Below are 27,885 nucleotides of genomic sequence, written 5' to 3'. Positions count from 1 at the left end.
CATAGGTCCATGTTTTGTGATAGCCCCCGTATAACGGTACCTCTCGATTTTCGGTATTTTAAGGATTTTAGCTACAAAATTTTACCCGAACTATCTGTAATTTGGCATTTGAGGTTCTCGGTGGCCGCGAAACTTATTCACTTAAAATCATCAACATAGGTCCATGTTTTGGTATCGCTCCCATATAACGGTACTCCCGTTTTTGGGTTTTTTGAGGGTCTTAGCTACATTGTTTGACGTAATTTGACTTTTGAGGTTCTCTGCACTTATAAAACTTTTCTACCAAAAATTGTAAAGGTAGGTCGATTCTTTGATATAGCCCCGTAGGTGGTACCTTTCACCTGGCTGAACACATATTTTAGATTAGATTAAATAATTTAGGCATTTGGGGTATCCATGGTCGAAAAATTTTTTCCACCTAAAATTGGGAAAGGAAACTAACTATTCCATTTTAATTAAGACTATTTTATGGAGGAGGATTTAATTTTCTCATCATCAAGAGCACCGTACTAAGTAAATACTCGTAAGTTTTTGTTCACAAATTCTATTAGTTTTCAACGTAACTCTTCTCTTGCTAAGCGCTCTAAAATGTGTTTCTAAAAAAAACTACAAAATCGTTAAAGTTTTTTTTTAATTTCTTCAAAGATCCTTCGTCTATGCAAAAAAAGCAAATCCACGTTACATTATTGAAAATAGTTTGAAAACTTTTTTTGCTACTTTGCTCTGATGGTTGGATATTAGGCTCCGTTGAGACCGTTGACATTGGGTAGGATGACATGCCTATGGCTTCATCATCTGTGCTACAAAACATGTTTTGATAAGGTATTCTCTCATAACTGTAACTGACTTCTTTGACATGTTTTGAATTTTTAGTTTTTGATTTTTAGGGATTCCCTAGACTACAAGAAATCTACATTCATACATACATATATATGGATGTTCATTCATATGTGATATGAAATCTTTGTCATGTGGGTGACATTTGTAGTTCTCTTTTAGTCTATAAGTTATGCGAATATGACAACCAGCCAGACTTTGGCATAAATACTGTTGGTTAGTAAATGACGCCACCATAAGTATTGTCTATAACATGATTTCTTTTTTTCCTTCTTCTTCTTTTGATTCCACTTTTTGATGTGACATTTGTTTCTTATCTGGAGTTTTATTTGTGTAATGTAACTTTTGTTGTTGTTTTTGTTACTTTATTTCATATGAAATTTAGCATAAATTGGTTTGAGGTTATGTTTATGCGTGTGTGTGTGCTGTTGCTGCTGTTGGCTAATCAATTCAATATGTTAACAAGTTTTTCATTTTGATTTGGGTATTTTAAGGCAATATTGAGGGAAAAAGGAACTGTCATGTTTGTCCTTGTGTTGTGGCTTTGTTCGGTTCATGTCAAGTATGTGGTTTCAATAAATCATGGTGTAAGTAATTGTGGAGGATTATATTGGACAGGTGAATTCGTTTGATTAAATTGATAAGGACTTTAAGGATGTAAGAGAAATTCGTGGTAGCAAACAGGCCGGCGCATGAAAGACATTGTATGAATGTTGATGAAATATCAGGAAGGACGCTCACAGCTTTTTTTAATTGGCCAACCCTATTTTTATCCAGAATATTTCCAGGTATTTATCCAGTGGAAATGGCATGTTCCATGAATGTCTACACATTGTGAGACTTCATTTCGAAGGAATATCCAGAGTTGTTTTCAATCAACATAGGGAACATTCATATTTATCCACCAGAAAATTTGCACCATCGGAACGACACCAATAACCGTTGCGGTGCATATTCCGTTGCAGATTCCGTTTTCATTGTTGACAGTTGATGGAGATGCTATCCCCGTCCGAATTCAAAAGAGCAGCAGTAACAAACATGACATCGTTTTTCGTTTGGACATTTCAACATTCATTTAAATTCGTTGTCATGTTCTTTGGGTGATATTTGCATGTACACACACATACATACAAACATACGTTTGAATATATGCCTGGTGATATTTCCTACATTTCGTTTTACCGCCTACGGTTTCGACCTCGGTTTTGTTTTCTCTTCTCGGCAACAATTTTTGTAAACAACATGCATTTCCTTAACATTTTTTTCGGCCTTTGGTTTTTGATAACCACCATCACCTATGAATGAACGTCGGTACCTACATTGGGGGCTCAAGGCAACTTAAAGGCTATGAACTCTGAAGCGTATAAAATTGAATTTCCGTTGACAATTTTGACTTTTTCGTCGAATAAATGCAATGCAGCATTGCCGCATTTTTTTTTTTTTTTGCTAGAGATATGGTCGGATGGTCGTTCTGTTGTGCAGTCTGTTGCATAGATACAAATATTTGTTAAGGAATAAATGGCCACAAATACACATGAATCTCCTTTTTTATAAAAGAGGGTGCTGTGGGCTTTTAGTGTTGCGTATTGAGGGAAAAATATAATGGCGGAATATTGAACATAAGGGCTCCTCGAAAAGCCTTTAAATTGAGAAGAATATTTGTATAAATACATGAATATGCCTATAAGATGAAGTAAAGCATGTACGTAAAGCAAGAGGAAACATTGGGGTTCACATTTAGTTAATGAAAAATCACTTAAAATGAAATGCATTAAGCATTTGGTATTATAATTAGTAAAAGTTCAGGTTGTGGACACAGCAGATTGTCTTGGAGTATGAAGTTTATCAAGCAACGTGACAGTCATTAACAGTTCGAATTTGTGAATGTATATTTTATCTTGTGGGAATATTACTTTTAAATTTTCCACTTTATGTTTAAAAAATATTTTCAATCACATAGGCATTGGTAGTTATTTTTGTTTGTCAATTTTATGAAAATTTTCCCTAATAATTTCGTTCATGTAATTCGGAATTTTTATCAAATAAATACAATAAATTTTGTTAACAAATATTAAACCCTACTATGAAAAAACGAAAGAAAAGAAAAACAAATCCCTCAAAAGTTGACGACCCCCGCAAACGTTTTAAGGACCATTATCTGCGAATTTGCACCTGGAATGTTCACATTCTTTATAGAGAAGCTGCAGTCTTCGCATTGGCAGATGTACTTGAAAAGTGAGTTTGGTTGCGGATTTGTAGTTGGTCCGAGGTTAAAACATCTGGTCTCCAGCTTCACCCCAGTGAATGAAAGTAACAAAAGATAGCCACAGCATATTCCACCCAACTGGCCCAACTGCTTAATCAAAGCACTCCTCGTCCCGATAACATATCTGGATAATGGCAAAACATTGCCCACTCCATGCAAACAGCCGCAAAATCAGTACTTGGATACCAGAGACCTCCACCAAGTAATCCATGGTATGACCAGGAGTGTCGTGCTGCTACCCAAGAGAAAAATGCGGCATATAGGGCTACTTTACAATCAGTAGCAAAGCGTAGCGCACGAGAGAGGTATCGGGAGAAAAGGAGAGAGGAGAAACGTCTTTTCCGCAGGAAAAAGAGAGATGGAAAAGCGGGAGTGTGAACAAATCGAGATGTACAGGAGACAGAATGAAGTGCGAAAATTCTACCAAAGAGTGAAACATCAAACTGATGGCTTTGGAACTGGCACATCGTCCTGTAAGACCAGCAAGGTAATCTGGTAACTGATACAGATACTGTGCTAAGGATATGGAAAGATAATTTTTCCAAACTGTTGGTATCCAATAGTAGCGAAGTCGACGAAGACACCACAGATCCAATCCCAGAAGATGGTATTGAATGTATACCACCCGGCCACGATGAGGTAAAGACAGCAATAAACCGGCTGAAGAATAATAAGGCTGCAGGAGCTGATGGCCTTCTAGCCGAGCTGTTTAAAACCGGAGGCGACAAGCTGATAAAGTGTATGCATCAGCTAGTTAGCTCCATCTGGCAGGAAGAACGCGTACCCGACGATTGGAACCTGAGCGTCCTGTGTCCCGTCCATAAGAAAGGAGATAAGACTTCATGCTCTAACTATAGGGGCATAAGTCTTCTCCCTATCGCCTACAAGATAGTGTCAGGGATATTGTGCGAACGACTAATGGGCTGGTCAACAAAATAATTGGACCATACCAATGCGGCTTTAGACCTGGCAAGTCCACCATTGATCACATATTTACCCTGCGGCAAATCCTGGAGAAGACCCAAGAGATGCAGATCGACACCTACCACCACCAAAGCCTGGGTACTTGCGCAAGCGGATAAGGCAGTGCTTGGCGTGTTTGAGAGAAAAAGGACCTAGAGCCGAACTAAAACTAAAGAAAAACTTGAAGATCAAAGGTCAACTAAAATATTCAACAAGAAAAATTCTTCGAAAGATCTACGGGTCGATCTGCGTTGACGGTGAATATCGACGTCGTATTAACCACGAGCTGTATCTGCTATACAACGACATCAATATAGTTAAACGAATCGAGATGTAGCGATTGCGTTGGCTACGCCATATAATAAGAATGAGCGATGATGAACCCGCTAAAAAGGTGTATAAATTCGAGCCACATGGCGGTGCACGCAGAATTGGCAGGCCAAAGAGTAGATGGCACAAACAAGTGCATGAAGAGATGACAAGGCGCGGTATTCCAAAAAGCGAAGCACGAAACAGAGAGAATTGGAGATCTTTTCTTAGTTCGGACTATGGAACAAATGTTCTGTAATGGGCCAGCTAAGTAAGTAGTAAGTAAGTTTTCTACATTGGTGGCCCGCGACAATTTGATTAATAATGTCGAATTCCGACGATGAACAATTTTCCTCTGCTTCTTCATCTGCACCGATTGGAATATCTCGCGCTGGTGTAAAAATGCTACCATTTTGGAAGACAGCGTTGGTTCCGGCAAATTGCAAGGACATTTTTTAATGCTGGAATAACGCAGGATGAAATGAAATAACATACATTTGTTGGACTAATTGTTATGAATATTCTTAACGCTATAAGTCATATCATCGAGAATCTCCCATCCAGCAATAAGTATGAAGCATTAAATTCAAGATTCCGAAGAAAGCAGATTACAGAAATTGTTGGAGAATGTCGAAATGGGCGATAGAAAACCATCTGCCGTACTAAGGGAGATGCGCCAGCTATCATCAGGGAAATTATCAGTAGTGGAATTCTGTAACCCATTTTTCGAGTTACCGACAAATATCGGTAAACTTATAATGCTTATAAGTTCGGTAATTAACGACATTTTTCGATATGTTAACAACCAAAATAAAACTGTTGCTGAATCTTACCCGTAGCAACAGTGTTATCAACATTTATTAATAACTTTCATTAATAATTTTAATTTTACCTATATTAGTCGGTAACTCGAAGAATGGGTTACAGAATTCCACTACAGATGACATGCCCAAATCTTTGTGGTTTCTAGGTCCACTATCTACTTACTTACTTAGATGGCTTTTGTATTAAACAGAACATCTTGTTCCATAAGCTGAGCTAAGAATAGATTTCCAAACGCACCGATCTTTTGCTTTACTTCTCCAATTTTGGATGCCATGTTTTGTGATATCTTCTTCAACTTGCTCTTTCCATAGGTGTTTTGGCCTTCCCTTCGGGCGTATAGGAGTGGCTCGTATTCAGATCCTTTTTGGCGGTCGCATCTTTATGCATCCTGCTGACATGGTCAAGCCAACGCAATCGTCGTAGTTCGATACGTTTTACTATATCGATGTCGGTCGGCTGGTATAGCTCGTGGTTCATACGACGTCGGTATTCACCGTCAACGCATATTGGTCCATAAATCTTTTGAAGAATTTTTTTCTCAAACACACCAACTTCTGCCTCATCTGCTTTCGCAAGTACCCATGCTTCAGATACATATAAAAGTACAGGTAGTATCAGTGTCTGGTAGCGTGTTAGTTTTGTTTGACGAGAGGTGATTTTTCCTTTTATACTGTTTACTTAGACCAAAGTAGCATATGTTGGCCAATATTATTCTCCTTTCGATTTCAAAACTGATGTTGTTCGTTTTATTTATGGCGATGCCGAGGTAAATAAAGTCATTACAACCTCAAAATTGTAGTTCTGAATATTAACAGTTGGTCCGAGTCTACTGGACGTCTTGCGTGTTGATACCATAAACTTTGTCTTTTCGCCGTTGACTGCCAGACCCACTTTGGCAGACTCTTTTTCAATTTTCGCAAAGGTTGATGTTACGGATCGAGATGATAGACCTATTTTATCAATGTCGTCTGCGTAGGGCAGTAACATTATATCCTTGTTGTATATAGTGCTATTTTTATCTCTATCTGACCTTTTCCTATAGAATGTTAAATAGGTCACACGGTAGGCTGTATACTGCATAATCTTATAAGTTTTGCAGGGATACCAAACTCAGACATGGCTTGAAACACCTTTTATCGAATTGGGCTGTCGAATTCGGCCTTATAGTCGACGAACTGGTGGTATGTGTCGATCTGTCTCCAGTATTTGGCGCAGTGCGAAGATTTGGTCAATTGTCGATTTACCAGGCCTAAAACCGCATTGGTATGACCCGATTATGTTATTGACCATGGGTTTTAAACGTTCACACAGTACACTCGTCAGCACTTTGTATGCGATTTGGAGCAGACTTATGCCTCTGTAGTTTGTACACGCCGTCTTGTCTCCTTTCTAATGCACGGGACATAGGAGGCTGAGATTCCAATCGTTTGGTATGCTCTCTTCCTGCCCAATTTCGGTATTAACTGATGCATACTCCTTATCAGCATTTCGCCACCGGTCTTGAACAGTTCGGCGGGTAGCTCATCAGCTCCTGCTGCTTTATTGTTTTTCAGCCGCTTAATTGCTGTCATGACCTCGCTTTGGCTAGGAGGAAGACATTCAACGTCGCGACTGGTTCTGGTGTATCTTCATCGCCCCCCTTCATGAAATGCTCCTTTCAGATCCGCAGTACTCTATCTGTATCAGTTACCAGATACCCTTCACCGTCTTGTCTGCTTTCTTGTGTACGGGACATAAGAGGCTAGGGTTCCAATCGTTGGGTATGCTCTCGTCCTGCCAAATTTCAGTATTAACTGATGCATACTCCTTATCAGCATTTCGCCACCGGTCTTGAACAGTTCGGCGGCTCCTGCTGCTTTATTGTTTAATTGCTGTCATGACCTCGCTTTGGCTAGGTGGAAGACATTCAACGTCGTCGTTTGCGATTGGTTCTGGTGTATCTTCATCGCCGCCCATATTCGATACTAAGAGCTTCATGAAATGCCACAGTGTTTTTGAATCAAATTTAAATGGAAGGTACTTACACCTGGGAAGTTTTTGCGGATTCTGAAACTACAATGTTCATAGATGAGAAAAATCAAAAAACAAAAAAATCGCCGGAGCGCTTTTGAAATAAATCGCGATTCAAGTTGACATTTTTATGAGTTGTTTAGGTTTTCACGATTTTGCTTAGAAACCGCAAGTCCTATCAAAATAAGACTAAAGAAAATTTGTAGCTATGAAAATTCTCTATAAAATTGACCTTTACGGTATTTTCGTAGGTTTAACCATATTTGAGATATTGAAGTTCAAATTGGGACAATGCACTGACTGTAGCGCCCCCTTATAAAACAATGTCATGAAGGGTGTGCCTTAACTAACTTTTAATGAAAACCGCTTACACAGGGGAAGTTTTTGTGAATTCTGAAACAGCAATATTCATAGATGAGAAAAATCCAAAAAAAAAAGAAAAAATCGCTGTAGGGATTTTTAAATAAATCGCGGTCAACATTCAAATTTTTAGGTGTCTTTTAGGTTTTTATGATTTTGCTTGGAAACCGCAAGTCCAATCGAAATGAAGCTAAAGAATATGTTGTAGCTCTGAAAATTCTCTACAGGATTGACGTTGTTCTCAGGCTGATAAAGAAGCTCAGTTTACATTTTTAGGTTTTTTTGTTACGGTTTCGCGATTTTGCTTGAATACGGCAACTCTTATCGGCATGGGACCTGAGTAAATCTTATAGCTGTGAAAATTTTCTACAAGACTGGCTTATGTAATTTTTCCTAGGTTGTACCATTTTTTTAGATATATAAGTATAAGTTGGGAAATTGCAGTCATAACATTGTTTTATAAGGAGACGATACAGAATTGAATTAAATTTGAATTGTCCCAATTTCAACTTCTATATCTCAAAAGTTGTAAAACCTACGAAAATATCATTAAGGTCAATCTTGTAGAGAATTTTGATAGCTACAACATTTTCTTTACTCCCACTTTGATAGGACTTGCGGTTTCCAAGCAAAATTGCAAAAACCTAAACAACCCCTAAAAATGTCAACTTGAATCGCGATTTATTTAAAAAGCGCTCCGGCGATTTTTTGTTTTTTGATTTTTCTCATCTATGAACATAGTAGTTTCAGAATCCGCAAAAACATCCCAGGTGTAAGCACCTTCCATTTAAATTTGATTCAAAAGCACCGTGATGCTCCTTCCAGATCCTCAGTATGCTATCTTTATCAGTTACCAGATTCCCTTCATGATCTTTGCAGGAGAATGTGTCTGCACCATAACCTTCTGTCTGGTGTTTTACACTCTGGTAAAATTTGCGGACTTCATTCTGACTCCTGAACATCTCGAGTTTCTCACGCTCACGTTTTTCTTGCTCTTTCTTTTTTCTTCAGAAAATACGCTTTTCCTCTTCTCCCGATATTTTTCTTTCGCGATTCGTGTTGCTACTGAATGCAGGGTTGATCTGTATGCCGCTTTCTTTTCTTCAGTAGTCTTACGGCACTCCTGATCGTACCATAGATTTTTAGGTGGTGGTTTTTGATACCTAAGCACAGATTTTGCGGCAGTTTGAAGCCAGTGTGCTATTCTTTGCCACAGCGCTTCCACATTATCGGGACAAGCAGTGCCGTCTTCCAGCATGTGAGTCAGTTGAGTGGAATAGGCTTGTGGTATCTGTTGTGTTTGCAGCTTCTCGACATCCAGCTTCCGTCCTGTATCAGATCGCACTTTTGCTGCAACATTAAGTCGAGTGCGTACATATGCTGCTACAAGGAAATGGTCCGAATCGATGTTCGTTCCTCGAATCGATCGGACATCTAACACACTGAACGAGTGTCTTCCGTCCATCACAACATGATCAATCTGGTTTCTTGTTTTCCCATCTGGGGACATCCACGTGGGCTTGTGTATGTCGAGGTGTTCGAATCTGGTACTGCTCACTACCATGTTTTTTGCCACTGCAAAATCGATCAGCCTCATTCCGTTGTCGGATGTTACCTCATGAAGGCTGAACGTTCCGATCGTGGGACCACAGATATTTTCTTTCCCAATTTTAGCATTAAAATCTCCTAGAGTAATCTTAATGTCATGGCCAGGGCAGCGGTCATATGCTCTCTCTAGGCGCTCGTAAAATATATCCTACTAACCATGGCAAAATCAGTTTTATCAGTAAGTACCGACAGCCTAGACAAACTTGCAGTCATGGCGGATAATATTAATGATCAACTCGGCAATTCATCGACATCTCAAATATGTAAGGAGAATTCGTGTTCGTGTTTGGATCGCATTGAAGGTCAGGTGAGTGAAATTTTGAAGCGAATCGATAAGCTCTCAATTAAGGCTGGATATCGTGCAAGAAGCAAGAGCAGACATCAAAATTCCAGTCAATCCAGTGATGCATCTGGACGCCTATGCTGGTATCATTTCAAGTTGTGAAGTAAGGCAACCAAGTGTCGTCCACCTTGTACATATAAACCGGAAAACTAAAAACTTCTTCGTCTATGGTGACTGATGAAGGAGGTTTGAAGCTATGTCGCCTAATTTTAAGAGACACATATACTAATCAGCAGTTTCTCGTGGATACCGGCGCGGATGTGTCTGTAATACCCGCTTCAATTTTGCAAAATCGTTCAATCCAATGCAAAATCGTTCAATCCATAGATCTCCAAGCCGCCAACAAAACTACTATAAGAACTTATGGTTAGAAAATTCTTTAGCTGAATCTTGGTTTGCGAAGAAATTTTGTTTGGCAATTTATTATTGCTGACGTACCACAATCAATTATTGGTTCCGATTTTCTGAAGCGTTTTGATTAGCTTGTTGATGTTAGAAGACACTGCCTCAAATTGTATGTTCAATATATAACGAACAGCAAATTTCATCTGTAACAAGCAATACGACTCCAAGAGATTCCCCTATCCACTCTCTTTTAGAAGAATTCAAGGATATTACTAAACCGTATAATAATTTGTGTCCTGTCAAACATTCCGTGACACATCACATCACAAACAAAAGGATTGCCCGTCCATAGCAAGCTCAGAAGATGGTCTCCTGAAAAGCTGCACATTGTAAAGAAGGAATTTGAATATATTATAGACCTTGGAATTTGTCGTACTTCGATGAGCAATTGGTCAAGCCCACTCCATTTGGTACCCAAACAGAACAATTAATGGCGTCCATGTGGGGACTATAGATCATAAAATAAGGTAACCGTTACAGAGAGATATCCCATCCCGCATATACATGATTTTGCCAGTGATCTGCATGGAAAATCATTTTTTTCAAAAATCGATTTGGTAAAGGGATATTTTCAAATTCCAGTCGAGGAGAAGGACATTCCTAAGACAGCAATCGCCACACCAATTGAACTATTCGAGCTCACAAGAATGTCATTTGGTTTGTGCAACGCTGCACAAACATTTCAGCGTTTCATGAACGAAGTCCTTAGAGGTCTTGATTTGTACTACGTATATATCGATGAAGTGCTTTGTAGAGCGTTATTTTTGTTTGACGAGATATGGCTTTATTTTTAAATTGCTTACTTAAGCCAAAGTAGCGTCTGTTGGCCAATACAATTCTTCTTTTTATTTCACAACTGGTGTCGTTTGTTGCGTTTACGGAGGTGCAGAGGTAGACGAAGTCATTTACTACCTCAATATTATAGGAACCAACTTCCACACTTGGTCTTCTCACCGTTTACCGCCAGACCCGCTTTAGCAGATTCTCCTTCGACCTTTATAAAGGTATCAGTTACTTCTTTTACTGATCGTCCCATGATGTCTATATCATCGGCATAAGCAAGTAACATGTGGCTATTGGTGTAGATTGTGCCACTTCTTTTGACGTTTGCCTCTCGTATAACCTTTTCTAGCAGGATGTTGAAAAGATCACACGAAAGGCTGTCTCCTTGCGTGAAACCTCTTTTGGTACAAAACTCTTCGGAGAGGTTCTTTCCTATCTTAACTGAATATCTTGTGTCAGTTAAAGTAATTTTGCAAAGCCGGATGAGCTTTGCGGGGATACCAAATTCAGATATGGCTTGGAATGCCTTTGAACGTAGCGGACTGTCGAAGGCTGCTTTATAATCGACAAAAAGGTGATAGGTGTCGATCTGCATCTTTTGGGTCTTCTCCAGGATTTGCCGCAGGGTAAATATCTGGTCAATGGTGGATTTGCCAGGTCTAAAGCCGCATTTGTAAGGTCCAATTATTTCATTGACCATGGGCTTTAGTCGTTCGCATAATATCCCTGTCACTTTCTTGTAGGCGATAGGGAGAAAACTTATGCCGCTATAGTTGGAGCATAGAGTCATATCTCCTTTCTTATGGACGGGACTCAGGATGCTCAGGTTCCAATTGTCGGGTATGCGTTCTTCCTGCTAGATGGAGCTAACTAGCTGATGCATACACCTTATCAGCGTGTCGCCTCCGGTTTTAAACAGCTCGGCTGGTAGGCCATCAGCTCCTGCGGCCTTATTATTCTTCAGCCGGTTTAATGCTGTCTTTACCGCATCTTGGCCGGGTGGTATACATTCAATACCATCTTCTAGGATTGGATCTGTGGTATCTTCGTCGACTTCGCTACTATTGGATACCAACAGTTTGGAAAAATGCTTTTCCATATCCTTAGCACACTATCTGTATCAGTTACCAAATTACCTTGCTGGTCTCTACAGGAGGATGTGCCAGTGGCAAAGCCATCAGTTTGATGTTTCACTCTTTGTTAGAATTTTCGGACTTCATTGTGTCTCCTGTAGATCTCGATTTGTTCACACTCCCGCTTTTCCGTCTCTCTCTCTCTTTTTCCTGCGGAAAAGACGTTTATCCTCTCTCCTTTTCTCCAGATACCTCTCTCGTGCGCTACGCATTGCTACTGAATGTAGAGTAGCCCTATATGCCGCATTTTTCTCTTCGGTAGCAGCACGACACTCCTGGTCATACCATGGATTCCTTGGTTGAGGTCTCTGGCATCCAAGTACTGATTTTGCGGCTGTTTGTGTGTAGTGGGCAATGTTTTGCCATTGCCCTTAAATTATCGGGATGAGGAGTGCTTTGATTAAGCAGTTGGGCCAGTTGAGTGGAATATACTGTAGCTATCTGTTGTGATTGCAGCTTACCGATGTAAAAACTTAAGTGTTGTGTCTGTTCGCACTTTGTTTGCTGCGTTTAATCTGGTACGTACCTTTGCTGCAACAAGGTAGTGGTCCGAGTCTATGTTTGCACATCGGAACGATCGTACATCCAACACGCTTGATCCATGATCCGCGCTGATACCATGTTTCTTGCAGCTGCAAATTCTATCAGCCTCATACAATTGTCAGATGTTTCACTGTGGAGACTGAATTTCCCGACTGTTGAGCCAAAGATATTCTTTTTTCCATATATATCTTTGGCCTGTTCGTCCTTGTCTTCAGTGGGAGCATGAGCGCAAGTAAAGCTGATGTTGAAGAATTTTGCTTTTAATCGAATTGCAGCGAGTCTTTCATTCACTGGGGTGAATCTGGAGACCAGATGTTTAAACCTCCGACAAATCCGCAACCAAACTCATGCTTTGTGCCATGCCAGCTATAATATAGTGCGTCACCTTTAGGTGTTGTTGTTTTATTGTGACGTGTTGTCACAATCCATCGTATTACCTGTATGGCGGTAAAGTCGGCCTTGTAATTTTCAAGTACATCTGCCAATGCGTAAACTGCACCTTCACTATAACGAGTGAGAACATTCCAGGTGCAGATTCGCAGATCATGGTCCTTAAAACGTTTGCGGGGTTCGTCAACTTTAGAGGGATTTGTTTTTCTTTTATTTCGTTTTTTCATAGCAGGCTCCTTTTTTTCTCTAAGGTTACTAACCCGGCGCCCAAACCCAAGTTTTTAACGTTCTTATGGGTGAACGCGCGGCTCATTTTAGCTCACAACCTTTAACGGGTGTTAAAGGCAGCTACCCCAGGTGACATCACAGGGAGGTCAGTGTGCACTTGAGATGATAGAGGGGCCAAGATAAATCCCGGACTTTGCCAATTTAAAGCCGGTCAGGACCGTTGCTTGGTATCTTCCATCCCCTACTGATATTTGATAAATATTTTTGCCAATACGTGAAATATTTTATATGACAATTTTTTATCGCCTGAAAATCGCTAAATTTTTGATTGAAGCTTTGAATATTTTTATCAAATGACTACAATTTTTTTCTGTGTGGACAGGAAAGGAAACTAATTATTCCATTCTGTAGTTTTTTTTTTCGATTTTTATTACAGCAATAAACCACACTTTTGACAGTGTCTGGTTTCACAATTGGAGAGGATTGGCGTTTTTATTTGGGATGACGACTTCTGTCTGTGACGTGATCCGAAACTATTGTCATCCTAGGGACATTTCTGTGCTGTTGTAGTGAAAATCATAGTGTTGAATTTTGGTGGCTGATATAGTCCACTATTGAACACTAATCTAAGCTTGAGAGGAGCATTATGATCTGCAAAGTGTGTAAGAAAGGTAAAGGTATAACTTTCCATCTCTACATAAGTTTATGTGTAAAATATTAAAACAATAGTTCCTTAATTATTTCTTCTTGCAAAAATTTCAAAATTTTCAGTGGTTCTTGAGACACATTAAAAAAGCCCAGCCAACATCAACAACATCTATAAAACTTATAATAATATCCAACTTGCAGTGGAACTTTTGTTTTGATAAGATTTAATGCAAGTTCATAGTTACTGGTGGTAAACTTTATGTATCTACTTATGTATGTTGTATATATGTGTTTGCTAAGAAGTCTGACAAATACCAAATAACATGTTGCAAAAGAATGCAAAGAAAGTCAAGCAACTTGCGAAAAGTCGAAGAAGAAGTTTTAAATACCCTTCGAGAATATGTGGCAATAATGAATGCAATTCTTTTTCTAAATTCATGAGTGAGTTGTTGTAGATATAGAAATTCTGTGAGTTAGTTCTCATATGTTGATGTGTGTTTATAAGTTGTAATGTTTGTAGGTATGTGTGAATGTAAATTAAAATGCAACGCAAAAGTAGAAGGAACCACAACTGGATTAAATGTTGCTTTGGGGGGAAGTGACTTACAAGTTGTTAAAATAAAATGTGATATTTGTTAGGAAATATACATGGTAGTCGAAACTGTGGTCCTTAGTAGACCCCCTTTGGATATTGAAGGTTCACATCTCGAATCACAGACATCGCTTACTTTAGTAGTATGTAGTTTTCCCTCTCCCTAAAATACTAGTCAAAATTTCTGGGTATTTTGATATTATGAAACTTCCCTTTATTAAAACGAAACTAATATAAACTTTCTTATTTCCGTTTCCAAAAAACTTTCTCCGATACACACAAGCTCCAAGAAGTTTTGTGAACATATTTATTAACTTAAAATTAAAAGCTCTTACACACGTTCGTATTAATATAAAATTAATATACCGAAAAATACAAATTTATTGAAAGTTAAAAGTGCATATTTCAACTATTTAACTTTTGCAATTCATAACTCATCCATTTAAGTTTAATTTCAATTAAGTAAAACTGTTTGTATTATACTCCGTATTTTTATTACAGTGTTTTTAATCAAATTTATACAATCACTGCTCAACAATTTGCTCTTGAATTCGTTGAGTAGATCCGAGAATGCAAATGCATCTACCATGGTGCAGCTCTTCAATTTATTTATTATTATCTTGAATTTTTCAATATATTTTAACGATGTATTTCAAATTGACTGGGTATGCAAAAGAACAACTAAGAACGGTGTTAAGTTCGGACGGGCCGAATTTGTTATACCCTCCACCACGAATGTATGGAAGTAAAATGGTACAATTAGTTTCCTTTCGTTTTCGAAGAAGACTAACTACCAAATTTCAGCAATTTCGGTAAAACAATGTGGCTAATTTTCAAAATACCGAAAATCGGGAGGAACCGTTCTATTGGAGCTGTATCAAAACGTCGATCTATACCTACACATTTCTGGCGGAAAGTTTTTAGACTCAAAGAAGACTAAATACCCAGTTACCTATATTTCGGTAAGATAATGTGTCTAAAACCTTCAAAATACCGAAAAATAAGAGGTACGCTGCCTTAGGGATATAGAAAGACGTATACCTATACTGGTAATTCTCTTCTGGTGGGATATTGACGTCACAACATTCAGAAATACGAAAATCGGGAGGAATCGTTCTATAGGTCCTATATATAAGCGTGGGCCTATACCGACGAATTTCAGCTATTTCGGTGGGTTGTTGTGGCCACAACCTTAAAAATACCGAAAGTCGGAAGGTACCGTTCTATGGGGTATATATTAAGGCGTGGAAATACACCGACAAATTTCATATGGAAAGTTTTGTACCCCCAAAGAAAAGTAAATACCAAATTTCAGCCATTTCGATGGATTATTGTGGCCACAACCTACAAAATACCGAAAATCAGGAGGTACCTTTCTATGGGGGCTATATGAAGGCGTGGACCTATACCTATACAAAGAAGTCTAAATACCAAATTTTAGCCATTTCGGTGTGATAATGATGCTAAAACCTACAAAATACCGAAAATCGGGATGTACCGTTCTATGGGGCTATATTAAGGCATGGACCTGTACCGACAAATTTCTGGAGGAAAGTTTTATACCCCCAACGAAGACTAAATACCAAATTTCAGCTATTTCGGTGGATTATTGTGGCCACAACCTTTAAAATACCGAAAATTCGGATGTACCGTTCTATGGGGGCTATATGAAGGCGTGGATCTATATCGACAAATTTCTGGGTAAAGTTTTATACCCCCAACGAAGACTCAGTACCAAATTTCAACCATTTCGGAGTGAAAAATACAGAAAATAGGGTGGTAGCGTTCTATGAGGGCTATATCGAATCGTTGACCGATATAGCCCATTTGCAATACCAAACATCCTAGGAGTAATAGAAACTTCTATACCAAATTACAAAGCTCTATCTTAAAAAATTGCGAGCTGTGTTTTGATTTCAACAGACGGATGGGCAGACGCACGGACAGACGAACATGGTTATATCGACTTGGAATTTTACCCTGATCAAGAATATAGTATATACTTTATAGGGTCTCTGATGAATATTTCGATGTGTTACAAACGCAATGACAAATTTAATTATACCCTCCATATTATGGTGGAGGGTATAAAAAGTATCAGTCGGCTTTGCCGACAGAGTTATACCCTTAGCCTAGGTGAATTGAAACATTCATCTACGGACAGATCCAATGAATTTAGGGTCTTTTCAGAATTTTGTGGCCCTTTTTGAACATTTGAATTTACCGACAAAAATGTGGATTAAAGAATGGACCGACATAGTCCATTGTGTGAACAAAATATTAGGAGATTCCAAGTTTTTCATAAATTGGTTGCCGCGTTCAAGAGATATCGTGCATACCATTGTAGTGAAATTTTTTTTTAAATATTGGGGGGAAGTACCGGAATTTGTGGACCGGTATTGTCCATCTTCAAACATAAACCGGTATTGCCCATCTTCGAACTTAAACTAAGTTTGGACAAAATATGACGAAGGCTAAATTTTGGACCAAATCGATTGATCAGTTCCATAGTTATCGTGCTCTCCAGCTACTACATATGGTGAAATAGGGATTTTCAACACTTTTCGGGTTGTTTTCTCAAGAAGTATGGACTTGCCCCCTTACTTCGTCCACTCAAAGCCACTGATTTTGTTTCATCTTACAAAAGCTTTTCTATTATCTTCTCATCACCAGTTCAGATTTCGACAAGGACTCCTACAACACTCCTTTAAAAATTTCTAGTTCGTGAACCTACATTTAATTTGTAATTTTGTAATTTTATAACAAAAATTTTGGAAATGTATACTCTTTTGTTTTGATGTCGCTACATGTAGGGATGTACAAATCGACTTGTTTGTTTCTAGTGATCTGTACAAATGATTCAAATGCTGATGAAAAGATCGTATCTTTCACGACTTCCTTTGCATGGGTTTAAATGCTAATGAAAAGATCGGATCTTTCACGACTTGCTTTGAACCAATGTAAAATATGCCATGAAATCACGTCATCGCATAGAACCCCTTCCTTCAAATTTTGCTGGGTACATATTTGTAAAGTATGAACCAAATCGGTCACTACCTTCAAGAGTTATCGTGCGCACAATTTTTTCGAACATTTTTAAAATTTTGGGGAGGAGGTACCTGCAGGGGTGGACCGATATGGCTTATCTACAAATTAAACTAAGTTTGGAGGAAATATTGCAAATCCCAAATGTTGGACCGAATCGGCAGATCCGTTCGAGAGTTATCTTGCGCTCCAATCACTTATTTTATGCACCTTTCAGGCTATTTTCTCAGGAAGTATGGACCGTCTGTCCATCTAAACCTTGTAATCACTCTACAGGTCGAAATTTCGGATAGTCACCAAATTTTGGGTGATGATGAGGGTCCCAGAGGGGAAGATGCCTATTGATTTTGGTGATGGTCGGATAATATTCAGGGGTTGGAATGGGCAAAAAACTTATTTGGCAAGGAAAGTAGAACATATAACCTTTACAACGATGTAAAGTAGGTTGTCGTAGGTGGTCAAACAACAGAGATATCTCAATAGTCGGTAATGCATCCAATGTTCCGATTTTTTTTTGTAATCACGCTACAGGTCCCAATTTTGATCGGATAGTCACGAATTTTTTGGGAGTTGATGCGGTAACCTCAGAGGAAGAAGCCTATTAAGTTTGGTGATAGTCGGATAATATTCAGGAGTCGGACTAAGCAAAAAGCTTATGTGGAGAAACATCAACGGGTTTTTCTTATGCGAATATCTCCGCTTCTGGTAGGAGTATTCCAAAAGGAAAGGAAAGTGGGCAAACAACCTAGATATCGCAAAAGTCAATAATATATCCAATTTTTACATTTTTTGTAGTAACGCTAAGGTTGGAATTTTGGTGGGATAGTCAGGAAATTTTTAGTTGATTCATGTGGCTTCTAGTAGAGGTACTCCAACGGCCTGTCAATGGAAGAAGAAAATATTACCGTTACATTGGTGTGAAGTAAAGTCCCTAAAAGAAATGTTTACTAGTAAAAAGCTTATGCACAGGGGCAGTGTTGTAGGGTATCACATTGGTCACTGTAAACATCAAAACACATGTCCGTATGTCAAACTGTCCTCAGTACTGTTTGGCCAAAACAATTTCAAATGGCGCCTGGAAACACGCAGATGGTGTTAACTAGATGATGCATACGCCTTACACCTGTTGCCTCTGGTCTTGGACAGTTCGACTGGTAAACCATCGGTTCCTGGAGCCTCCTTTAGCTGGTTCTTACTGTATATACCTCATTCTATCCGGTCCGCAAGCATTCAATCATCTTTTGGGATTGGATCTGTAGTATCTTTTTCGTGTTCTCTAGTTTGAAAAATCCTCTTTTATATCTTGAGCACACTATCTGTCCTGAGCGTTGCCGTGAAAGACCGATCAGGTCCGTTTCTTAGATTTTTCGCTCCCTACGTCGCTGTTCCCTCCCGCAATCAAATTGAAACACAAATAGTAAAAAACTAAATAAATTGGATCCATTTAAAACACGTTCGTGAGAAGAAGTGAAAATGTCTAAAATGAAAACAAGAAACAAGTGTTTTCAATTTGTGTGGTATGTATAATAACTTTACCCGTTCATATGGAGACGTGCATGTGCGTGTTTTTGTTTTTATTTTAGCAAAAGTGCAAGAGGTCCTTTAAACTGTTATAGCAGTGAATACATGCACACCGCGGTGTATACGCTGAAACAACGCAAAAAGATGCCGATAGTAATTATTCGTTGAAAATGATCATAATAAACGTGAATAAACTGTGCATGGAGCATCTTGGTGCATATAAAAAATAATAATTTTATGTATTTATTTCATTATATTCAAGAACTTGCTGAAAATTAAGATTGGCGGGCGCAGAAGGTAAAGCGAAGCAATTCTCGAATGCTTTTTGTTTAATATGAATACAACGGAAATATAAGAGGACGTTTAAGCTTGAGTCTTTTTGTATTTGTTAGCTCGGAGCTCTTAATTTGTTAACCTCGACAATTAGATAATATGTAAAATGAAAAAGAAAATACAACAATTGTCCACAACTGTATTTACTTCTAACAAAAAAAGAGAAAATCACAAAATAAGTTTCTATGCAATTTACCATAACGACAATTTACCAATAAAGAATTCTCATCGTTTCTGATTGTTTGAATAACCTCCATAATAACAAAAGGCCACAACATGCACATAACCGTTAACCTTGTTGACTATTCATCACAAATCCATTCTTTGAATCTGAACTTATGATGATGACGGTGATGATGTTGATGACGAATCAATCATATTATTGGCAATTGTTACCAATTTTTTTATGAGGGCACTCAATCTGCATTGTATTGATGAAAAAAGGAGTAGGAGGAAAAAAATAAATCGATTTTCTTTTATTTTGACATAAGTTTCCGTTATGTGTTTCCTGATTGGCTTCCAAATGTATTGTGTGTGTAGTACAGTTGTATATTGGCAATTCTTAGCCATTTTTTAGCCTGATTACTACCATAAACTATGCAATTGTACTCCATCAATTTCTAGTTATCCTTTTTTGCGGGTGATTGGGGTTTTTTGTTTTCGAGTTCAGCTATTATGTCGTCCTTGATTTATTTCGCCTGGAACATTTATATTGTTGTATCGTTAGGGGATTATTGTGTTTGTGAATGTTATAGAGCTATATATTTTTTAGTTACCTTAATTTCTTTAATAAGTTTGTAGCAGGAAATACTGCATCGCTGAAAGTATCTGCAAAGGAAAAAATAAATTCACAAAATTAGTATTACTTTTAATAAGTTCAAGGAAAAAGTTCAGATTATACTCCAAAGCCTTATTTAATACAAATTTGACCAGGGAAACCTTAATCTTGAACCTTATCAGGTCTTAATGCTACCCAAGAGTGGAAGTCAACTTAAAAATTGGGTGCTGTGCTAACGCCCAAAATGAAATTTGGCAATATAATCGCGGTCTAAATTTTAGGTTTTATGACAGTTTCTGGAGATAGCTGAGAGAAAATTTCAATAAGATAGCATCGAAAAATTTATATAAAATTAAAAAACTTCTACGAAGGCAGAGCGTGTTGAATGCGCATTACATTGGTTTCACCCGTTGACAAAAATCGAAAAATGTATGCCAAAAAATTTTATTGTGAATGAAATGAATATGCTCCAAACACATCAAATTTTGATACCCGCAGCATTTATGCTAACGAGTGTATAAACACTTTCATACGGGTGAAATCTGTCACACCGAAATAATGGTTTTAAACCCCAAGTATGTTTGGACGAAATCAGTTACAGAAAATTTGGAGTTGATTTAGCCATGTCCGTCCGTCTGTCTGGCTGGAGCGCATGATAATTCTCGAACGGATCAATCGATTCGGACCAAACTTTAGCTTACGTAATATTTTGCCCAAACTTAGTTTAAGTTCGAAGATTGGTTATATCGATCCACTCCTTCCGGTACCTGCCCCACAAAAGTACGAACATGTTCGGAAAATTTGTGCCCACGATAACTATTAAAGGGAGTAACCGATTTGGTCCATACTTTGTACATCGTGAAATTCCTACCGGACTTAGATGAGGTTCCAATATATCCAATATCGGTCCACTCCTTGGGGTACCACAAAATTTCGGAAAAGTTCAGCTTAGGACTTGTTCTGGAATCGCTTTGATTTTTGTTGCAACAACTTGTATGCACTACCCTCCATACGACGGTACAAGTTTCATCAGGGGCAAATCCATGCTTCCTGAGAAAATATCCTGAAAGGTGCAAAAAATCAATAGGAGACAGTGTGTAGTGGTTGGAGCGCGTGATAAATCTCAAACGGATCTGCCTTCGTAATATTTTGTCCAAACTTAGTTTAAGATCGATGATAAGCCATATCGGTCCACTCCTTCAGGTACTTCCCCCACGAAAGTTAAAAAATGTTCGGAAAAATTGTGCGCACGATAACTCTTGATGGAAGGGACCGATTGGTCCATACTTTACACACGCTACAGACCAAAGATATATTTTACGAGTGCTTAGAAGAAACATATGACCGTTGCCCTGCCCATGACATTAAAATCATTCTAGGCGATTTTAATGCCAAAATTGGAAAGGAGAATATCTTTGGCCCAACAGTCGGGAAATTCAGTCTCCACAGTGAAACATCTGACAATGGTATGAGACTGATAGACTTTGCAGCTGCAAAAAACATGGTAGTTAGCAGTACCAGATTTAATCATCTCGATATTCATAAGGGCACCTGGCTGTCTCCAGATCAGAAAACAAGAAACCAAATTGATCATGTTGTGATAGATGGAAGACATTCATCGAGCGTGTTGGATGTACGATCGTTCCGAGGCGCAAACATTGATTCGGACCACTACCTTGTTGCAGCAAAGGTACGCACCCGCTTAAACGTAGCAAACAAAGTACGAGCAGACACAACACGAAAGTTAGACATCGGTAAGCTGCAATCACAACAGATAGCCACAGCATATTCCACTCAACTAGCCCAATTGCTTAATCAAAGCCCTCCTCATCCCGATAACATATCAGCGCAATGGCAAAGCATTGCCCACTCCATGCAAACAGCCGCAAAATCCATACTTGGATACCAGAGACCTCCACCAAGGAATCCATGGTATGATGAGGAGTGTCGTGCTGCCACCGAAGAGAAAAATGCGGCATATAAGGCTACTTTACAATCCGTAGCAACGCGTAGCGCACGAGAGAGATACAGGGAGAAAAGGAGAGAGGAGAAACGTCTTTTCCGCAGGAAAAAGAGAGAGATGGAAAAGCGGGAGTGTGAAAAAATCGAGATGTACAGGAGCCAGAATGAAGTCCGAAAATTCTACCAAAGAGTCAAGCATCAAACTGATGGCTTTGGTACAGGCACATCCTCCTGTAGAGACCAGCAAGGTAATTTGGTAACTGATACAGATAGTATACTCAGGATATGGAAAGAACATTTTTCAAATCTGTTGGTATCCAATAGCAGCGAAGAAGACGAAGATACCACAGTCCAATTCCCAGAAGATGGTATTGAATGTATACTGCCCAGCCAAGATGAGGTAAAGACAGCAATAAATCGGCTGAAGAATAATAAGGCAGCAGGGGCCGATGGCTTACAAGCCGAGCTGTTCAAAACCGGAGGCGACACGCTGATAAGGTGTATTCATCAGCTAGTTAGCACCATCTGGCAGGAAGAACGAGTACCCGACGATTGGAACCTGAGTATCCTGTGCCCCGTCCACAAGAAGGGAGATAAGACTGTATGCTCTAACTATAGGGGCATAAGTCTACTCCCTATTGCCTACAAGATCGTGTCAGGGATATTGTGCGAACGACTAAAGCCAATGGTCAACGAGATTATTGGACCATACCAATGCGGCTTTAGACCTGGCAAGTCCACCATTGACCAGATATTTACCCTGCGGCAAATCCTGGAGAAGACCCAAGAGATGCAGATCGACACCTACCATCTTTTTGTCGATTATAAAGCAGCCTTCGACAGTCCGCTGCGATCAAAGGTATTCCAAGCCATGTCTGAATTTGGTATTCCCGCAAAGCTCATCCGGCTTTGTAAAATGACTTTAACTGACACGAGGTCCTCAGTTAAAATAGGAAAGAACCTCTCCGAAGAGTTTGGTACCAAAAGAGGTTTCAGACAAGGAGACAGCCTTTCGTGTGACCTCTTCAACATCCTGCTAGAAAAGGTTATACGAGAGGCAAACGTCAAAAGAAGTGGCACAATCTACACCAATAGTCACATGTTACTTGCTTATGCTGATGATATAGACATCATGGGTCGATCAGTAAAAGAAGTAACTGATACCTTTATAAAGGTCGAAGGAGAATCTGCTAAAGTGGGTCTGGCGGTAAACGGTGAGAAGACCAAGTTGATGGTGTCGACGCGCAATGCGTCCATTGAGCTCGGACCGACTGTGGAAGTTGGTTCCTATAATATTGAGGTAGTAAAAGACTTCGTCTACCTCGGCACCTCCGTCAACACAACAAACGACATCAGTTGTGAAATAAAAAGAAGAATTGTATTGGCCAACAGATGCTACTTTGGATTAAGTAAGCAGTTTAAAAACAAAGCCACATCTCGTCAAACAAAAATAACGCTCTACAAAACACTGATACTACCCGTGCTGATGTATGGCTCCGAAGCCTGGGTACTTGCGCAAGCAGACATGGCAGTGCTTGGTGTGTTTGAGAGAAAAATTCTTCGAAAGATCTACGGACCAATCTGCGTTGACGGTGAATATCGACGTCGCATGAACCACGAGCTGTATCTGCTATACAACGACATGAATATTGTTAAACGTATCGAGATGCAGCGATTGCGTTGGCTAGGCCATATCATAAGAATGAGCGATGATGAACCCGCTAAAAAGGCGTATGAATACATGCCACATGGCGGTGCACGCAGAATTGGCAGGCCAAGGAATAGATGGCGCAAACAAGTGGATGTTGAGATGAAAAGGCGCGGTATTCCAGAGAGCAAAGCAACAAATAGAGAGGAATGGAGATCTCTTCTTAGTTCGGCCTATAGAACAAATGTTCTGTAATGGGCCAGCTAAGTAAGTAAGTAAGTATATTTCCACCAGTCATAGATCAGGTTTGAATATGGACTATATTTGTACAATCCTTCGTGTACTTCCCACACAAAATTTTGGATAAGTTCACTATAAAACCTGCTCTCGAATCACTTTGATTTTTGTTGAAGAAACTTGCATTCTATGCCTCAATTACTATTTTTTTCAGGGGCAAGCCCGTACTTCTTGAGAAAACAGCTCGAAAGGTGTAAAAAACCCTATGGCACCATATGTGGTGGCTGGAGGGCACGATAACTCTCGAACTGATCAACCGATTTGGTACAAAATTTTACCTTCCTCATGTTTTGTACAAACTTAGTATCAGTTCGAAGATGGACAATACCGGACCACAACTTGCCCTCTAAGTGCAGTTCAGTGTCTGATCGAAGGACCTTTAGAAATGTATATCGATGCTTTTGGTTGTGGTTCTGTTTACAGCGATATAATGTTTTCCGTGGACAAGTCCATGCTTCCGGGCTTACTGGTCCAAAAGTTATACGATGACCCACTGAAATGACTAGGGGCGCGATATCTATCGAAAATATATGACTCCCAAAATAAGATAAGATCCACTTACATAATGGACTATGTCGGTCTATTTCTTCAAATAGCTTCTCCGCAACACTTTTTACACTTTAATCCTTTTCCACATTTTTGTTAGTAACTTCAAATGTCCATCCATTCAAATGTCCAAAAATGGCCACAAAATTCTGAAAAGACCCTGTCCGTAGAGGAAGGTTTCAATTCACATAGGCTGAGGGTATGTCAATGTCGGCAAAGCCGACTGATACTTTTTTACTTGTTAATATCCTTATTCCAAGCATGCCCACACAGAACTTAAAATGCAAAATTACAGTCAACTCGGTTAGAAAATTTGATTTAAATCGTCAAAATACCGAAAATCGGGTGTTAGCTTTATATGAAGTCTATACCAAAATGTGGACCTACATCCACTAAAATTGTTATCTAACTTTTTGGCTCGTTCTTTAGTGGACTAGAACTTTCAACGGTTAATAAATAGCTAAGAGTATCATCATTCACCCGTTCACTGAACCGTTTATACATTGAAACCCTCATACTTAGGGATAGATGAAACCTTCTTGGTCGACATAGAGCCGTTTCATTATAGCACACTTTAGTGTTACCAAAATATGTCAGGTATTAGTATTATTTTCCATATAAAGAGCTGGCAGCTTGCTAAGACCTAGGAACGTGTTAAGCGCAGGATCGAATAGAGAATAAATAATATATATAGAATATATATTTGGACACTAATATAAAGTGGATTAGAATTATAGTGAAATTATAGATTATTGTTTATTGAAGTTAAATTTGGACACTATTCCTACCGATCGGTGTTAAGGCAGTTGATGATTATGACCGAGTGTAGGAATATATGAAACGATCATATTAGAACTCTAAAAATATGATCGTACGCGCACAGCAAAGGGTGAATCAGGGGTACAAGATAACAAGGAACTGTCGTGATTGGCTTTAACATGACAAAGCCCAGGATACATATCAAACTTTTTGTAGAAAATTAACTTATGTTGAAACTGAGGTATCGGGTATTGTAACTCGCGATAAGTTTTACTATACCATAACTTTTGACCGCATTTCGGTAAAATAATCTGTTTTAGCCCGATTCACCGAGGGGTTTTTTAAAATAATAATTTGAGCGGAAGCTGTGGTCGTACTAATGTAAAAAAATTGGAAAAAATCGTTGAAATAAACGAGTTTCATTATGTTATTTTCCAATTAGTGGTTTTACAACACAATGTAGAGCTTAATGCTCAAAGGAGAAGTTAAAGAGCACACTTCAGAGTTGAAGTTTCTAATGTTTGATTTTTTAATATATCCACTGTATCTGCCTCAAACGGATGCTGACATTTTGAAACCTGAAAAATTGGGTTTTTTGAATTTTTGCTCTAATCGGGACGCGCAGCTGGATTTCCCTAAAAGCTTACTATTCGATTGTAGTACTCGCGATTTCGCATTTTTTAATGTATAACATGAGGGTGTAGCCCTCACAGGATCACAGTAATCCGCGCCCAAACACGAAATTTTTGTGCGTAAATTTTTTTCAAAAACCTATTCTTTTGGTTTAAAATTTACAAACGTCTTTCGATTTCCGTGGAAATCCGCGTAAATTTAGTTTTTTTACGTTCTGAATCTAACAAGCCACGACGCGTAAAAATCCACTCACTAGATCGGCGGATATGATACGCCTCAAATTTCGAAAATTTGCAAAAAATTATTTTGAAAATATCGCATATTAAAACGCGTTTTGGATGTGTCAGTTCTACTTAAATAAATAGACCGATACACGTGTTTAAACTGCGCGAAAACAGATATTTAAAAACTCTCGTAAATCCAGAGATATACTAGATTTTTTCTAAAAATTGAGTGCGATGCTACATCCACGGTTCTTGATGGATCGCATTGAAACGGCATAGAATGATGTATTTTTTAATGGTGATTATTGAAATCGGATGCGCATAAAATGTAAATTAACTTCGCGGAAATTATGACCATTTTACTGTATTTTGCACCCTAATATGCAGCAGATGCTACATCATGGCCGCCAAATAGAATTTGACAAACTGTACATCAAATAAAAGGGATTGATTCGCTGTGTTGGAAAATCGGATGCGCATCATGTCATTTTCATAATTACGCGGTTTATATGCGTCTCAAATGTTGTAATATGCAATATAACATTATTTTAACGTTATGCCACAATTGGAATTCCTTGTGATTTAATATAAGGTTCTAATAATATTATCCAATAGTAAAACTATAAGCGAAAAATTTGTTACAACGGAATATCATCATTATTGCGTGAAAATTTGACGAAAATGCCGAGGAACTCAAAAATTTTTTTCTCCAACTTTTCCTATAAAACCATAAAAAAATAAAATTGGAACAATATGATTTTAATTTTTTCGTAATATTTTCTTCATATTTTTGCAAATAACATGTATACTATAGCTCCAACCTTCACAACTTAGGTTTCATTTTATTCCTCAAAATGTCTGGATGCTGTTATAATTTTTTTATATATTTTTCGTAACTATGAGCGCTATTGTTTCAAAAATATGTTTGTAAATACGTGAAATTATTTAACAAATTTGATTTTTCGCGAATCCATTGAGACTTTGCGATTATTTTTTGCATCATCGCAAAGGGTACGAATTCAGTTAACGATAATAAGATATAACAGCTAATTATTTTAAGCCGCGATTTTTTTAGAATTTTTTCTAATTATCATAATTAAAACGGTCATATCTTTTGCGCGCAACGATCAAAATTAGTAACGAAAACAGATTTGGAATGCTGATATTTTTCTTAATCTATGTACCAAAAATCATTGATGTAGTATCAAAAAATTTTTTTGATTTTTTTGAAATGGAAAAGACAATTTTAGACATTTTTCTTGATATATATTGGTTCCTCTTCTATTTCAAATGGATACTAACATCTTGGTTGTGTAACTGTCATCAACAGCTGTTTAAAGATAGTGAGCTGAAATGAGCTTGAGTTGGACATCGGGTTAGTAACGCACCACTACAAAAACAATCTTTTATGAAAAACAAAGAACAAGAAAAGCAAACCTGTCTAGGTTAAAGTCTAGGAAGTTAAGCTGCGGCAGATCTACTTGTACAGGAAATACGATTGATTGACAAGAGTTGACTGCTGATTGGTAGTTATGAACCATCTGGTTCCAAGAAAGACTTGCTACAATCCGAATAAAAGCTACATATGTATGTATATTCGTCAACAACGGTATCATCTGCACATACGATCAAAGGACGTTCGACCGACCAAATGAGGAAACATTGACACGTATCAATACCTTGTTGAAGCAAAGGTATGTTTCCGATTAAGCGTAGCGAATAAAGTACGAATAGACACAATATGAAAGGAGGACAACTGCATGCTGCCATCACAACAGATAGACACAGCATATTCCACCCAACCGACCCAACTGCTTAATGAAAACACTCCGCGTTCCGATGAGATATTAACGCTGTGGCAAAGTATTGCCCACTCCATGCAAACAGCTGCGGAAT

General features: G+C 38.5%; 1 long non-coding RNA gene across 1 annotated transcript in view; it reads right to left on the bottom strand.

The window, feature by feature from the left end:
- Positions 1 to 27,885, bottom strand: part of LOC141398981 (uncharacterized) — a 647,890-nt gene that overhangs the window by 124,283 nt on the left and 495,722 nt on the right. The window contains exon 4 of the long non-coding RNA XR_012411742.1: positions 19,919 to 19,970. This is a non-coding gene — a long non-coding RNA (uncharacterized lncRNA). The remainder of the gene's footprint in view (positions 1 to 19,918; positions 19,971 to 27,885) is intronic.

Source organism: Musca autumnalis, unplaced genomic scaffold (assembly GCF_047663935.1).
Source record: "Musca autumnalis isolate F117 unplaced genomic scaffold, ASM4766393v1 scaffold_3, whole genome shotgun sequence".
In the NCBI taxonomy this organism is placed as follows: Eukaryota; Metazoa; Arthropoda; class Insecta; order Diptera; family Muscidae; genus Musca; species Musca autumnalis.
Note: the sequence above shows the minus strand (reverse complement) of the source record. Positions and strands in the feature narration are given on the sequence as shown.